At 37.4% G+C, this 16,057-nt stretch overlaps 1 protein-coding gene across 1 annotated transcript in view; it reads right to left on the bottom strand.

Annotated features, from left to right (window-relative positions):
* PIEZO2 (piezo type mechanosensitive ion channel component 2) overlaps nucleotides 1–16,057 on the bottom strand; it is a 430,456-nt gene that overhangs the window by 354,837 nt on the left and 59,562 nt on the right. The gene's annotated exons all lie outside the window — the stretch shown is intronic.

Below are 16,057 nucleotides of genomic sequence, written 5' to 3'. Positions count from 1 at the left end.
GATAGACATGGAGGGCACGGGAATATGGAATTGACACGTTAGAAAATAACTAATCACTGATAATTTGGAGAAAATTACCAGGAGAAAACATTTCAGAAAGATTAATATGGCAATTGCACATGAGCTGGATTGGTGGGAAGCAAAAAATGTTCTGGTAATTGGAGTTTAAATGAGTACTAGAGGCTGTGGAGTAATGATGGTAACTGGAAAAAAAAGCAGCAGATGGAATAAAACAACATTTTGTAAAATAAATATGGAGAAGTGTGAAGAGAAATTATACAAAAGTGACTCGAAGGCTTATAAGCCAGGTAATGATAAGGATTACTGCAGTGGAGAAAAATAAGACATTTAAGAAGAAAGTGAGAAGTTTACCTTTAGACACATTCATGGATTGAAATCATGGACTTAGATCTGATGAAAACAGTAATAATGCGAACAGTGTCACAGCTTAGTGACTCTGGAGGGAAATGGAGAGGAGTCCTGAGCAGAGAGAGGTGTTACTTGAAATGACAAGAAGGAATGAACTCTCCAAAGGGAAGAGCAATGAGAAGTACAAAAGAGGGAGGCATTCGCCATGGGTACTGCCCACAAATGGGGCAAGGGTGGAAAGAAAAACAGGCAGGTACGAAAGAAAAAAAGCAGCAGAAGATTTCAGACAGATATGAGAAAAAACAGAGAAGTCCATTTTCAGAAAAGGAAAAGTTTTCACAAAAGAAGTTCACCACAATAGAGAGGCAAATTTGTCATTTGACCATCAGTAAGGATGTCCTCAAAGGCCTCTAAAGAAAGCTTCAGCCCAGAGGAAAGATGGGATCGACATAGGGAAATACAAGAGAAGCACTATCATAACCAGAAAGCAAGAAACAAGAAGCGTGCCCAGGGCGGGCAAGGCCTTGGGGTGCTCCTGGTCACAGAATGTGGGGAGTCGTGGACCACAGGACAGTCCAGTGTGGGATGCACATCGGGATTAAGAGATGGGGTACCCAGACCCAGATCGGAAGACCAGATCAAGGAGTGCTAATCCCAAGGCAGAATTTGGACAATAGGAGCTTGGCACACACAAACCCAGGGCCCCCTGCTTCTGATGGCTTAATCTAAAAGCTGGCTGTGAAAGCAGCAAAAGAAGGGAAAGTGAGAGATGGTGTGGTAGGGCAGGAAAAAACCAACAACAAGAGCTTTTACATCCCAAAGTAGTCATGCACATATCTGTAGCTTTTTATACCATTATTGACATTCCCAACCTCTTTATGAAAGATCTAAAGCAGGAATAAATGTTCACACTATTGATGGGACTGACAGGAAAATACATGAATGAGACAATATAAAAAACAAGAACATATGCTTGAATTGTCTTTCTAGTTTTTCCTTCTGCTTCTTATTTCTCATCCAGAGATGCAGGTCCTTAAAAACAATCCTAAGACATTTGGTTATTCACTCAGTCAACAAATATTTATTAAGCACATACTATGTACTGGGACTGACAAAGATCCTTTCCTGTCCCTGGGAGCTTACATTTTGGTGGGCAGACATATGATGAACAATAAACACAACAAAAGGTCAATTACAGGTATGTTGGAAGATAAATGCTATGTAAACAAGAAGTCCGCAGGAAAGGGGAACCATATGTACCTGGGGTGGGGAAAGCCAGCTGCAGCATTCATTAGGAGCACTGAAAGTAGACCTCAATGAGAAGGTGAGATTTGAGCCAAGAGGTAAGATAGATGAGCAACCAGGCCACCTCATGGGCGAGCACGCCAGGTGGAGCCGGTGGTCAAGCTGAGGCCCTAGAGCAGAAGCAGACCTGGACTACCTGACTTGCCCAAAACATCCTGTGGGGAGCCCAGTTTGCAGCTGAGTCCTGGATGGGGCCAGATTGTGCGGGTCTTGCAAGAGATCAGAGGATGGTAGTTTTCACTCCGAGGTGTCAATTAAGTAATGGTTCTTACCCTCGGTTCACGGTCACAGACCTGACTCCTGCCTATGCTTGCAGTTTCATTTCCACCAATGCACGTCCTGCACTCTGTGCTGCTGCCCTAAAAGCCAGCATCTTCCATCTACTTTCCTGCTTCCCACCTCTAGACCTTGCAGGCACCATTCCCTCCCTCCAACTACAACACCTTCTTGTTCTTTCTCCATCAAGCATATTCCCACACAGCTCACATTTTTCCTCTTACGGTATGTTGTGCATGGCCACTACCTCCCCCAGACAGAAGCACATTTCCCTTCGTGGTGCCTCTTCCAGAGCACGTCTCATTCGGTGTCACATGCATCTGTTTATATGTCTGTGACCATGTCTGTTATGTCCAGTGTCCAGTGCCCAGTGCCCAGGAGATGCTCACGCTCATGAAAGGAATAAACAGTGAATAAACATATGAATGAAATGGAATGAAAAGGCCGTGAGGGCATCTAAAAAGGAAATCATGGTATCAAGGTGTACAGCATTCTTGGTAGCACAAAAACATCACCATTGACATTGCCCAAAGTAAACAGTTAATTAACTGGAACGTTTCTTTGTTTTTAGCCTTAGGGTGGTTTATTAAATGTTAGTGTGTATTTTGCAGCAAAATAACCTAATTTTCTGTATCTCTGGGTAAAGAGAAAAATAGAACTCACTTGTATGATTGCATCACTTGAAACAGCATTCATAGTGCACGTATCTGCTGTTAGTTTGTATCAGTAATGGTTTACACCAATGTGTGTCAAGCGCTGATCTGTGCACTTCACATATATTAACTCATACTATTACTATCCTCCCTTTACAGATATTATCTTATTCTCTTTTTATACACGGAAAAGCAGACACAAGGAGGAAGTACAGCTAAGTAGACCGTTGAGGTTTGAGCCTGGGGGTCTCGTTCCTGAGTCTGTCCTGCCAACAGGAAGCATCCAGGCCTCACCACTGCTCCACATCCTTACCTGTCTACCTTCTCCCAGTTAACTGTCAAGGGCTCAGCGAGCCAATGCCTTCCTTCCACAGGATGACAAACATTCTGTATGTATTTTGTGCTTTCCGTTTTATAACCTTTCTCTGTCAGGTTTTGTATTATGTGTGGTGAAAATGTGTATATTGAGGAAATTTCCAGTGCTTAACTTTGGAGGAGAGAAAAAGGAACCTACTCTTGGTTTCTCACATCACAACATTTAGTTACCATTATTTACAGCGAAGTCCAGAAGCTTAAGAAAAATGATCTATGGTGGCGGGCAACCTCTAAATGGTCCCAGTAATCATCTCCTCCTAGTTGCAACACTGTGAGTGATCCCCGGCTCCTGAATGTGGACTGGAACTGGTGACTCACTTCCAATGAGCAAGGACAGTAAAAGTATTGGGATACCAGCTGGTGGCTCTGTCCCGGGCACCGGCCCCATCCACTTCCCTTGCTCATAGTGAGGGAAGCCAGTTGCCAGGTTGATGCTCACATAGCAAGAAACAGGTCTCTAGCCAGTAGCCAGCCCTCTCCAGCCAGCAGCCACCTGAGTTAGCTTGGAAACAGGTCCTCAAAAGACTGTGCCCTGGGAGAGCATGAGCCATTTCTGACTCCCAGATAGTGTTTGTTGCTTTCAGCTGCAAAATGTTTAGATAATTTGTATGCAGCAATAGATGACTAATACCCAACTTAAAAAATAAATTAAGCCCCTTCTAAAAATCCAACTTCATTCATATTTGTCTGAAATTATCCCATTTGACGACAATGGCCAAATTGCTGAATTCTCTGCCTTACTTTATGTGTGTGAAGTTGCTGCCCAGGAATTACCCAAGCTTCTGGGGACTTTGAATGGCATATCTAAGTGAGTTACCCTCATCTAGGACAAAGTATGCCTTTGCACTGTGGATAAGACACATTTGAATGAGAAAAGTCTTAAAAGGCAAAAGCAACTGCTCCTTCATCAAGCTTGCCGTTTTCTTTGTTCAGGACCTGGAGACACTTCTTGCATATTCATTACTCTTGGTAATGAACTATCATATTCTGGCTACACACCATTCTCAAATACCCCACACTTCTCATGGACAGTCAAGTACCGGGATCTCTGTCCTCTGCCTCCAGAATTTTACTGTTGAAGTATAAAATTTTAAAATGCAGATCAAAGGAAAAAGATTATTTTATTTACCTACAAATACACTAGTTTCCACTATTCCTACCTGATACAACCATCCAAAATTATATTTCCCCCAAAGGATGACAACAGTTGACAGTAATTTTCCAAACGAAAGACCTAGCCAGGCTTAGAGAGCTCACAATTACAAACTGAGATAACAGGTCAACACTGAAGTCCTTTATAAACATCAACGCTTCCATTTGAATTGTAAACAATAGGGCTTATCATATTAATGAATCTCGATTTTCTAAAGGTAAAAGTTGGCACACAATTTTGGAGAAACTCTCCAAGTAAAAAAAGGTAGATTTGACTTTGACAACTTAAAGTTTATCAATATAGAACGGGGAAAAAAATCTCTTGCAAATATAAAATTGCTAGGATGGCCACATAACATTTATAAAAAAGATTTGTGTTGCAATACACATAATAATTTTTCTATTACTACAATATGATCATGAAGAGGTTTATGCACACTTTAATTTACCCTTCCATAATAATTGAAAGGAATAATTTTAGATTATGTAATTAAAGGTAAGTGCTCTCAGAGCTGAATTTTCAGCAAAATGTGACCTCCTACTTCCTTCAAATACTTTAGCAAGACCAGACAACATCTCACTATTAATGGCTTGAGAGACAGTGTCTTAAATGTTTAGAACCTCCGTTTCAACTAAGTACATTCTAAATGATCTTTATTGCCTCAGGGAGCTTTGTTTATTTTAACAGTTGCCAGAGCAGTAGACACATATTATTCACAATAAGCGAGTGACAAAATAGTCCTGTCAATTTACTGATTCTAGAAATTTTTTGTTTGCTTTATGATTTTAATGGTTTTCCTTTTGTACTCTGAAACAATCAATTGCTTTTAAAAGAGTATCCTCTCAAAATTCTGATTATTTTATTTTAAAAGAACCACCACCAATCCAGCAGCTGCAAAGTATTTACAATGAAACAGGAAGACAATTAAACAATTAGTTGTGTTTTTTTTTCCTTAAGGAAGCAAAACTATCAAAAAAAAATAAGAGGCAGGAAAAAGAGGCTTTATGTCACCAGATTCATTGTCTATTTGTGTAGTACTCTTTCCCTATTATATGCTCCTGTGTTTTATATCCAGTTAAATGTATAAATGCCTCAAGTAGTGATGCTTTAGAGCAGCCACAGTCAAGACAAGAGCAATCTTTTCCCTTTTATCTCTGAATTCCACGTCCACTGGAGGTCTTGTCCCCCGTGCTTCCTTCGGAAAGTCACAAAAATTATTTCTTCATGAAAGATGATACCGGAAAGTCTTTCCCACTACCACTCAGAAACACAAGACACAAGTACAAGTGTACCCACTTATTCTTATCATGCGGCATCTGTATTATGTTCTTCATGAGTATCCTAAAAATGTTCGTATATTGGTGACAAAAAAAGGCTAGTAGAAATACTATTCAAATAAGAACACATTATGCTTTCATATTTTGAGATAGTCCCCTATATTTTAACATTACATTTTTATGTAGAAATGCATGAAAGCTGACTTTGTTCTAGGAAGTTTGTCGGTACAACAGTGAATCCATCAATCATGAATCTCTCACACTTCAAGAAATAGACATAGTATGTTGCTCATTAATTTCAGTAAAGAAGTTGGTTAAATGAATGTAATTTTAGAGTAAAGCCTCAAGGAAAACAAGACTTTTACAGGGTAATAGATTACAAGAACTTGGAATCAAATTGTTTTAGAAGAAAATTATAACCACTGCTCAGTTCACTAAAAATTTTAAGCCAATCTAAGGAAAACTCAGATGAAAACATCTTATTTGTAAAGGATAAAAGCCTTTGATTTGAGTTTTCTACTTTTTCCAAACAAGCCAGGGTACTATCTGTAAAATATGAGTTGAACCAGATGACCACTAAAATCCTAGTTTTATATTTTTTCACCAAATGAGTTAAAAATCTGTTGCCTTTTTAATTATTATAAAAAGGTAGGATTCTGTTTTCTATTTTTAATTAATTTAATATATATATCAAATCAATATTAGTAACAGTATTAGAAGTTTAACTGAGTTTTCTAAAGTCATTTTGATTCATTGTAGTTTGCATAAAATAAATTTTAAAAAAAGAATCTTTCTTTAAAACTCTTAATATTTTATTCACCATTTTACAAGTTTATCCATAAGAAGTTGTATTTGTAACTAATTTTTTAATTTAAGTATAGCTGGTATACAATATTATTTTGGTTCTATTAGTTTCAGATGTACAGTACAGTAATTCTACATTTTTATACCTTGCAATGAGATCACTTCCTTAATTATAGTAATCATCAGTCACTGTGCAAACTTATTATTATTGACTGTATTCTCCTTCCCCTTTTCATCCGTCCCCTCCTTTCTATTAAACATCCCTTTGGTCTCTGTTTCTATGACTCTGTTTTTGTTTTGTTTGTTCATTCGTTTTGTTTGTTTGTTTGTTTTTGTTTTAGATTCCACATATAAGTGAAACGTATGGTATTTGTCTTTCTCAGTCTGACTTATTTCACTTAGCATAATCCCGTCTAGATCCATCTATGTTGTCGCAAATGGCAAGATTTCATTCTTTTTTATTGCTATGTAAAATTCCATTGCATATACTATATATACCACATCTTCTTTATCGATTCATCTACCCACGCACACCTAGGTTGCTTCCGTATTTTGGCTATTGTAAATAATACTGCAATGAACCAAGGGGTGCATGTATATTTTCAAATTAGTGTTCTCATTTTCTTTGGCTAAATACCCAGAGGTGGAATTTCTGGGTAATATAGCATATCTATTTTTAGGAGTATTTTGGTGTTTTTTGTGTGTTTTTTGAGGAATCTCACTACTGTTTTTCATAGGGGCTGCACCAGTTTGCAATCCTACCAACAGTGCATAAAAGTTTCCTTTTCTCCACATCCTCTCCAACACATACTATTTGTTGACTTTTTGATAATAGCCATTCTGACTGGTTTGAGGTGGTTTCTCATTGTGGGGGGGCAAAAGGCAAAAATAAACAAACAGATGTTATCAAACTAAAAAGCTTCTGCACAGGGAAGGAAACCTTCAACAAAACAAAAAGACAGCCTACTGAATGGGAGAATATATTCACTATTGATATATCCAATAAGGGGTTGATATCTATGATATCTAAAACATGTAAGAAACTCATACAACTCAATAACAAAAAAATAAATAATCCAATCAAAAACAGGCAGAGGGTATGAAAAGACATTTCTCCAAAGAGGATAAACAGATAGCCAACACATACTAAAAGATACTCAATATCACTAATTATCAGGGATATGCACATCAGAAAGCTGTATTTAATATGCAAATCTTTAAGCTCACAGTTGATCATGCTCATGTTACATAACTGTCCTCCATCTGAGAAAATGACATGGATTTTCTCTTGTGATTGCAAATGAGGAAATAAAGCTTTTATGTTAATAGATGATTTCTTAAGCCATCTGAAAAATTATATTAGAAATCAGATCTATTTCATTAAGAGCATGAAGAGTCCTGCATTTAAATCCGCAGTTCCTAAGCTTACCCAAAATAAAACCTACTCTCTTAGCATTGTGATAAAATTAGGATGGGTAAGTAAATGCTGAGAAAAAGTCAAACATTCAAATTGTTTATTCGCCCTCCCAGTTTAGTAGCTTTTTTTATCTACTACTGACCAGAAGAGTTAGTATTTACAAACTGGGGGACTGAAAGTTAAGTCCTCACTAGCTTGCTTAGTAGGTTTGTGTCATGGCATTTACTGACTTAAATCACTCATCATCCTTCATATATACATTTATTCTCATGTGAGAAAGGTATTTTTTAACTTCCATAGTCTTAATTCACTTTTATGTAATTCAACAGTTTACAAAACTATGGTTCACTATACGTCTCTAGTAGTCTATTATTATGAGAAAGTGGATCATCATTTAGATTTCTTAATTACAATTAACCTTCATGTATAAAAATCTATTAATCTTTAAGAATTTAAAACTTATTTTCCTCAGTAAAAACATTATTTTTAAGTAATAGAGCTGATTATCACTCACATTTAATTTTATACTGACCTTTTTATTCCATTTTTGCTTTTTAAATAACTCTGTATTTATTAACACTGTCTTTTAAATTAACACTATTTTTCTGTAATTTGCCCAAAGGTTAACTTATCTTCCTAATATATATAAATTCTACTACACTACAAATTCACTGTAGTTCGAATTTTTTCATTATCAGTCCGCTGAAAAACCTAAGAGAAGTGCTTAAGACCCAAATAATAAAGCAAATTTCCTTACTGGACTTCTGCTTACTTAGACTTGTTAATGCCACAATCTGTTTCATGAGTTTGCTTTTGTAGACACATCAAGATGCCAGATTTGAAAAGTTACCCTGCCATCTATGTTAATATAGATATCTCTAAACTATTAAACTATCGAACTTGATGGTTTCATATGCCAAAAATAGTTAAATATTAACAAGTTTATGTGATTCAACCTGAAATACATTTGGACTGATTTACTGGGCTGTGTTACACAGGCTGTATAAATGTCATTTTCATTTTCAGAAATAAGGGAAATCAGCTTCAATGTCATTCTATCCCCTGACATTCAAGTGCCTCCCATATGCTCATCCCTAAGCAATCTGAGACAGCTAGGGGTAAAGGGAGAATGGAAAGGTCAGGAATATATATGTGTACAAGTACGTATGTACATACGAAGGCTTTATACAAGCAGCAGTGATTTTTTTAACAGGGATTAATTTACTGCCTGCCACAGTTTCCTTCTTTCAAGAACTTAGTAAAACGAGGAGCTTTTTTGTAGGCTTTTGCTGGAGGCTTTAAAATATTCTGTATTATTCTTGGCAGCATTCTCCCTCACTAATGTGTGCATTAGCATGAAAAGAAATCAATTCAGCTAACTATAATGAAGTCATACTTCTTCCATCTCCAGCACATGATGCTGCCCAACATTATATTTTGTTTGACAACTAATGTAGTTGAAAACTGATTTAAAATGGCTGTTTTTATCTTGTTCATTTACTTTGACATCCTGCTTGTTTCTTTCTGAGAACATACTCTTCCCTGACATACATGGAGCTACTGCTATTGCCTTCAAATGTTTCTGTTGCTAAAGAAGTAGACACACCTCCTATGGCATGAATTCAGCCTTTGACTATGTTTGGGGTTTATGCTTATGATACGACACTAATGAGTAACAGCCTCTGACCACAGTGTGAAATCCTTGCTCCCAGAACAACATCCAAAATAGCAATGAATTGGACTTATGCCTCAAAATTAGCCTCTTCCACCAGATCGCTCTGTTCAATCTCTAAGTACTGAGCTACTCAGCCTTTGACTTTGCATTTAGTCTTTTCTTCACCACTTTGAATGTTAATCACTCACAAGTCTGTGTTACTGACAATGGAGTAGGGTACAAAAGAATCCTTGAGGTGAAAAACAAAAGAGACATTTAGGCTCGCCCACCCAACCTCATTCCGTTCCCTGGGCTGCTCAACCTTCAGCTCTCTGTCTTACTGCCCTTATTTTCAATATACACCGCGTTCTCCTGCATTAGGAAATTAACATAGTTTAAAAATTGCTGGAGGGATGCTCTATTGGGAGAATTAGAGTAACTATTCCAGTAACGTGTTTAAGCTTGCTATAGGTGTTTCCATCTGCATATGGCCTTGATCTGAGAGAGCATTTGATTTTTGTTCAATAGATACAGACATCTCAGATCTCCTAAATTTCCAGGTATAGATGATGTTTCACTTTTTCTAACTCATTGTTATGCCCTGTATTTACTAGATGACCCATAATGTGTCAAAACTTTCCCCAAGTCTCTGAAAGTGAGACTGTTTTGTTATCCTAATCTATCTCCAAAAAATAGTTATGACTCATGAGCCATTATGAGGCTAAGCTGGATGGTTCATATCAAAATTCTGTAGAGGCTGGGTTACCTCCACAAATGTCTTTGCTAGGTCACTTGGCGAATTTTCACTGGGGGTCAGGAAGGTTGCAGAACCCTGCATTCTTGGCCTATCCTCTGAACAACTCAAGCAACAATGCACTTCCTTAAATATAACCTCCCTTCTAGCCAAACCCCATTAGCCATTCCCCAAACATGCTTATCTACAGGTCCTAGGCCCCTTTGGAACAGAGACTCTTTCCTGTTCTCTACTCTATTTCCAGTTTCTATTTCTACACATAGTAAACATTCAGTAAATATTTACTGCCAACCTGTAATGCCCCCTGCCCAACAGTGTATTCTAAATTCCTAAGCATCCTTCAACCCAGCTCAATGTGTCTCCTCCCAGAAAATGCCCGCATCAGCCCAATAAAAAGTGATCTTTTCTGAATTTAAAAAATATATATAGATATTTTTAGCAATAAGGGCATAATTCATTAAGGATTGCCATACCATGGAATTTTGCAACAGTCACAAAGAATGCTTATTGCATATGTGAATGAACATTGAAAGGTGTTTACAATATAATCAGTAAAAATTAGGTTATAAAACTATAGAATATGACAGGTCTATAAGATAGATATTAATAATATCCCCCATTTTCAGGAAACTAAAGCTCAGAAAGGATATGTAACTTGTCCAGGGTCAAGGTGAAACTGAGCTTTAATTCCAGTCAAGCTGACTCCGGGATCTGTCCTTTTACACTCCATTCTGCTACTCCTCTTATGCAAACAGAAAACATCTATAAGAATGTATCAAATTGTTAACAGTGGTCACTTTTTGGAAGAGGTAGTAAGGAGAGACAACAAGTGGCTTTTTATGTTAAAATGTTAGTTTCTCATAATGTGTGTGTATAATTTATATTTTAAAATAAAATGAAATCTAAGAAAAAGTAATCTCTTCCATTTCTAATATTTTGGATTTATCACTCTTATGGCTTGACCACATATGGCCTTGTAGTATTTCAAGGTGTAAACAGGTTACTCGCTTGATTAGACCATAAGCCCCTTAAGAGTCAGGATTTGTTATCGTTGTCTCTTTAGGAAACTAGTGTAGTATCTTAAACATCACAAATACATGATGACTGTGCAGAAAGAATAAAGGAATGAACTTTTATTGCCCTTATAAACAGAAGGATCAGAGAAAAGTTATCATATCTGACTAGTGGTGTAAATGTTCAATAGCTTTCACCAAATAGATTATTCTGCAATATTCAGTTTGGCTAACATAATGACATGGCTACAACAACAATATTAAAAAGGAATGACATGAAAGTGTCTGTTGGAAAAATAATATTTGGGTAATAATTTCCACTTCAGTATCCAGGAACACACAAGAAACAAGAGAGCCTCTTGAATCATGAACCTTTTCTGTCACAAAGAAGTTAAGCTCCAGGGAGCTTCTCTTGGAAGAAAAGAGTATGTGAAGTTAAACTGGAAACCTTAACCATATTTTTCTTACAAATGGACTCAATGCAAATTCTTCTTCACCACAGCTTTCTGGGGGTGGAAAGACATTTATTAACTTTATATATTACAGAAAGAAAATGGAAAAATATGCCATCCAATGTCCATATTCAGCAAACATTGAGTCTCATAGCACGGCTCCTAATTGGCAGCAGCTAGAAGAGGAAATCAAAATGTTAATCCCAACAGAACTGCGTTAAGCAAAAAAAGAATTAGCCAGGTGTAATTTTTTATGTTACTAGAAGCTAGATCAATCCCAAGTGCTTAAATAACACATGTGATGAGATGCAAGGACTTCACAGACCTCCCTGAGCCATCTGGGGGTCAATCCTCTGCTAGCAGGACTGAGTTCCCAAGTGGGACAGCACTCACCAGGGTGTGCCTATGAGTGGGGTTCACATGCCTATCTTGGAGTGGGGCTGGAGATAAATTGCTCTGAGCAGAGGCAGGACTGGTGTGGAAGTCCTGAGAGCAAAAGGTTTCCCGAGGGCACTTTAAATCAAACATATCCTTTAGGTCCTCAGGCATTATTTTTCTTCCTTCAGTTTTCTCCTTCAGTTAAAAATGGGGAGGAACCTGTCACAAACTTAAACAACTTGGGGTAAATCACACACTGGCCAAAAATCAAGTAACATCCCACCAACTTCATCAGTAAAAACTAATGTAGTAAATCCTATTAAAACTTCACACTAACATAATTAGGAGGTCAAGCAAGGGGAAATATAGATCACAAAAATTATCTTCTTTTTTTGAATGTACACCATTGAGGTTGTTTAATATTTTTAAGTTGATTAGTGCTTCCTTGGCACAAATGAATCCTGAAGAGCAAACAATTCTTATTTTTATCTCAGAAAAAGAACTAAGGTTACTGTTTGCTCAGCTATCATCTGGAACCTATTAGTTTTTGTAGCAAACTACCTAGAAATACAACCTGGAAACTAAAGGAACACAAACTCCAGCCTTCTTCTTCTTCTTCTCTGCTTTCTTTAGAAACACACTCTGGGTCTCCAAAACTCCTCTCTCTACGGCTTTTTCCAGACTGACTACAATAGTAGGGGGCATTTCTAAGACAAAGAGCACCATTTGATCCTAGCACTTGTATTAAACACATACACTAGGATGTAGAATTGTCAAAACACATTGGACTGAATCAATCTGAATTTTCCTGTGATTCAAAGATGACACTGTCTATCGCAGAAATTACCTTAGCGACCATTACCTCCTTCATTCTGTAGAATCGCCTCAGGGTTAGCCCAGCAACATGCTCCGTCTGCCAACCCATATAATTCACAACCTGAAGGTCCATCCCACATCACTTTTTTCCTCCTTTTCATTCCTAACCCACAGCTGGAATAAGGACAGTCTTTTCACTTAGGCAAGTGTGATTATGTTCATTTTACAGATGAAGACTATAAGGAAGAATGACTTCTACGTTTTAATTTTATGTCCAGCTAATAAGTCCATGACTTATTATGCTTTATCACAAGACTGAAATATTTTTATTTAATTTAGTAGCTAGGACAAGAATTTCTCTTAGAAAGAGAACTATATTTGTTTGGACGTTTTCTTTGATAAATTTTGGGAGTAGAAGAAAGATCTTAAGGTATCCAGGTAAGGACACAAATGCTCTGGAAGGGATAATGCTGTCTGGGCTTCAGAAATGGAGAGGAAATAAAGAGAGAAACTGAGCATGGAGGTGACGCCACTCAGATGTTTAAGTCCTTGAGGACATGGCAGAGCCTCTTCCTGGGACATGGAGAACTCAGAAAGCTTTGGTGAAAGTACCTGAACGTGCTGTACTTCACATCCAACTTCACCTGAGACAGAACCAAAGTCGGACACAGATGTAGGAAGCCCCAAAGCAGGAAGAGTTAGGGAATTGGCAGAAATCATCGTTACAATGCTCTGGGCTCTCAAAGGCTGTGCAACTGGGGATTACAGGACAGGAAAGCCTCATATAACAGCCTTTGTATACGTGTTTGATACCAAAACAACCAGTCTTTATAGTCTATTTTGATTAATGAAGGTAAAAGGGATCAAATATATGGTGATGGAAGGAGAACTGACTCTGGGTGGTGAACACGCAATGTGATATAGAGATGATGTAGTACAGAATTGTACACCTGAAATCTATGTAACTTTACTAACCATTGTCACCCTAATAAACTTAAAAAAAAAAAAGTCAATCAATTCAATTAGGTGAAAGGAGAGGTAGAAAAGGGATATCTGTTAGAACTCATTTTTCCCTTTGTAATACTTTGTAATACTTGTATAGAGCATATATCAGGCGCTAGGGAAGATAACTTGCTGGCACTGTTCAGATTATAAAGGCTTTATCTCATTTGATACTTGCCGCAGTCCTGTGAAGTAGGAGTTGTCATCACTACCTTTTCAGAGGGCACACAATTGCACAAGGGATGGAGAGGGATGGAGAGTCAGAACTCAAAGTTTGGATTCTCAAAGCTTTCTTCCTTCACACTGGCTGCCCATTGCCATGGAGACCCAACCACAGCTTTCTCCTTTCTCATCCCACCAACCTGAATGCACATAGTTGGCTTGGTTTGGGGTCCCTAAGTGATTTAATTTCTTATCCTTAGCAACTTCTACCCTACTTTTGTTGGCTATTCTCTCTGACAAGAATTCCATTCTAATAATTTGAGAAGTTGGAAACTACACTAGACATCATACCACCAGCATATTTTAGTTGCTCAATTCTGATTTTCTAAAAATCAGGTTTGAGATGTAATGAAATGAAAGCCTGCTCCCAGCATTATCTTTCAAGAATATAAATGTGATTACATCCCTCCTTTGTCTTCAATTAATTGTGGGAGAATAACAGTAATAATAATTATGTCATGTACATATTGCATCATCTATTGGTTGTTCTTATTTTAGAGACATTACCTGGCTCTTTGCTTTGCCGGCTTTATCCCCTGCCCCTGGAATGAGGCTGCCACATAGCAGTTGCTAAGTGGATAACTGGATGATAGAATGGTTTAACACATGAATATATATTTTCATCTTCGCAAAGCCTCATAAGGCATTGCCATTTTTATTTTAAAGACGAACATGAGGTCTGAAAGAATAAATATTTTGTTCTAAGTCAGGCTAGTAGCTGGGAAATAATAGGACAAGAAACCAAACTGAATCAAACTTTCAATTTCAGACTCCTTCCACTTCCTTTCACTGACTCTCATCCACAACATTCTAGGCCCCTTAAAATTTGACAACCCACCTCACCAGCTTTAGGCCTCATCACACTACAAACTCCAAACAGTCACCTTTTTACTTGAAATACTTGAAAATTTTTCATTCCTCCTTTCCTTTTGATGTGCTGTACAATTTCTTAAAATGCCCCTTCTCTTCCTTTCCCTTCAAATGTATCTGGCAAAATCCAGCTCCAAGCTCATTTGCTGAGTAAACTTCTCCTTCCCCAGCCTCCCACCTGGTACCCTGACTTAGGGGGATTCTTAGCACACGCAGGTTTTGTTTTTTTTTAAACTGTTCAATGGTCATAAATTATAAGCCAGTACTCCTATCTTGATAAATTATGAAATGAATCTCCTACCCTTCTTTCTTCCGGAGTCTACTCCTCCCTTCTCTATTAAGGCTGTAATTTCCTAGACATTAATGGGAGGCTAAATGGGAAACAGCAGGTAACACTGAAAATATAAGAATTTTTTTTAAAGCTTACTTGTATTGTAATGCTTACTGGCACACAAAAAAATACTGCTTTGGGAAGGAAGGAAGGAGGGAGGGAGGGAGGGAGGGAGGGAGGGAGGGAAGGAAGGAAGGAAGGAAGGAAGGAAGGAAGGAAGGAAGGAAGGAAGGAAGGAAGGAAGGAAGGAAAGGAGAGAGGATAGGAGGGAAGAAAAATGTACCCCTCATAAAGAAAACCTGAACGGTATATGTAGTGATAGGAAGCCTTGTGAATTAACCAGGATAGAGACAATAAATTATCCCCTCAGTATTCCCAGCAGCTAGTACAATATCCTGGTGTGAAGTGAGTGATCGATAAATATACGCTGTATTGAATTGAATTAACGTGACATACAAGAAAATTATATTTATTATAATATACACAGATTATTGAAGATTGATAATATGTCAACAGTAGAAAATATTAAAATTATTAGTTGCCATAAAATTAATGTGAGGCTGACATTTAAAAACATCATCTTGTTTACTCTAGTGATATGAAAATTTAACATGGAAATCTTAATAGGTTAATGATGCTGATAAGTGGAAAAAATAAATGGGAGGAAAATTTGGTGTTATAAAACACCTAAACAATAAGAAAAAATTTGCAAATTTGCCTGTAACTTCTCTGAAGAAAGTGACAGATGTGAAAACCAGTATTATGTAGTGATAATGGATCTATGCTTCTCCAGCCAACTTAAAAAAAAAAAAAAAAAGAGGCAAACAAATAATTTAAGTTTTGGGTTTTCTTTAATGGGAAGAAATGATGGAGCACAAAATGTCATAATTAGGAGCTACAGGGATTTTAATTTAAAACTGTATCTTCAAGTCCAAG

Source organism: Rhinolophus ferrumequinum, chromosome 19 (genome assembly GCF_004115265.2).
Source record: "Rhinolophus ferrumequinum isolate MPI-CBG mRhiFer1 chromosome 19, mRhiFer1_v1.p, whole genome shotgun sequence".
Classification (NCBI taxonomy): domain Eukaryota; kingdom Metazoa; phylum Chordata; class Mammalia; order Chiroptera; family Rhinolophidae; genus Rhinolophus; species Rhinolophus ferrumequinum.
The sequence above is the reverse complement of the archived record's forward strand: the minus strand, read 5'-3'. Positions and strand labels throughout refer to the sequence as shown.